Below are 1,864 nucleotides of genomic sequence, written 5' to 3'. Positions count from 1 at the left end.
TGTCATGTCTATTCATGTTCTAGATCTACATAGATCTAGATCTAGAATCTAGTAGATTTGTCCAAGTCAGTGTGCCTTTGTTATAGATATCTAGATCTAGATATCTAGATTCTAGATCTAGAATCTAATTCTCAGGGAATGGACAAGCGCCGAGTATGAACGAAGCAAGAGGAAAAACACCGGGGAAAAAAGGAAGGGAAGGGTAGACTCTAGATTCTAGAATCTAGTATTAACTCCATATTATATATTTCTCATCCAAGCCTCTTAAATTCTTCCCTCTTTGAAGAGGGCTCATGATGAGTACATTATTTATTGATCGTGCTGCAACTTAATTATTTTTTCTTAAAATTAAGAAAGCCTTTCGACTTCTTTTATTCTAAAGCAGTGGTCAGCACTATTGACACACAGCCAACAATTTCGACACTTTGCTCGATCTAGATTCTAGATCTAGAATCTAGCCTAAGCTAGGCCTAGACAATAGGCCTAGCAATTTAGCATAGCCTACCCTAGATCTAAATATCTCCCTAGCCTAATGACGTCAAACTGAGGGCATCTGTCTAGACTTTCGTTTCAGAACCAGACGTAGGCTAGACCTGCGCTAGGCTACGCTAGCCTAGGCCTAGAATCTAGGCCTAGGCCTATGGGCTTGTTCTAGCGCGACGAAGTTCAATAGGCTTATTATACTCTAAATAAGAAATAAGAGAATTATTTAATTTCACTCACCTTGATTGCGTTTACTGGTTTCCTTTCGAGAGCTTGGATGAAGAATTATCAAGCTGAATGAGTCCCTGAATTTACATCACATGCACTTAAATTCAAACATCCATTTCATCGCTGGCCTAGCCTAGGCTACTGAAATTTAAAAAGTGAAAAGTTGGACGACGAACCCGGATCGTTTCCTTGTTATTTAGGCCTAGGCCAATTGCCGCCTTTTGGAGTTTAAAATCGATACCTCGGAATAAATTTCAAGTCCGCGACTTTGAAATAAGGGCCTAGCCTAGGCCTAGGTTATGTACACAAAATTAAGCTAGCAGTTTATAGTAGATGTACTCTTTTTTTTTCCTAAAGATTTTTGCACAATTTCTGTAGGGCATTTAAAAAAACAACATTTATACTCTTGAATAACGAAAAAGTTCTCATTCTGTTTCCACGCCGTCGCTGCTTCTTTTACCGCTTGAGGTATCGTCCATCGCTGAGAAATCGAGATCAATTGTCGAGATGTAAAATGCGTTTTAGAACACGATCTTTGGTGCATTGTGCAGAAGGCGCCAAGTGTGAATGAATAGGGCCTAGGCCTGGTTAGATATACATTAGATCTATTTGTAACAGAAACAGATTGCAGAGAAACAATTCTCGAAATAATATTTGAGTGCTTTAAACGTTACGCTCCTCTGCTTCATTGTTTGTTAATTCAACTACAAAGTAACAAAATGATCTTTAAATTATATATTATAAATGTTCCTTCTTTTAACATCTCAGATCATCATTTCAAAACAATTTAAGGGAACTGAAATCTACAAAATGATTCTCACCAAGATCAGTAATTCTATAAAAAGCTAGAAATCTATTTATTCTTTAAAAAATAAACCAACAGAGTGACAACCCTCTCTTATGTTTCTATCATTGGTCAGGCCACTACTCCCTTGAATTAATCGAACTCGGCGAACATTTATCGTGAACGGTGCCAATTTACATTCCCCTTATACATGAACTCGAAAGAGATTGAGCGTGCACGGAAACACACATGCACGCACGTCGCACGCACGCGCGCGCACGCACACACACACACACACACACACACACACATACACACACATACACACACACATACACACACACATACACACATATGCGCGCACAAATA

This window comes from Aplysia californica, unplaced genomic scaffold (assembly GCF_000002075.1).
Source record: "Aplysia californica isolate F4 #8 unplaced genomic scaffold, AplCal3.0 scaffold00048, whole genome shotgun sequence".
NCBI classification, from domain to species: domain Eukaryota; kingdom Metazoa; phylum Mollusca; class Gastropoda; order Aplysiida; family Aplysiidae; genus Aplysia; species Aplysia californica.
The sequence above is the reverse complement of the archived record's forward strand: the minus strand, read 5'-3'. Positions refer to the sequence as shown.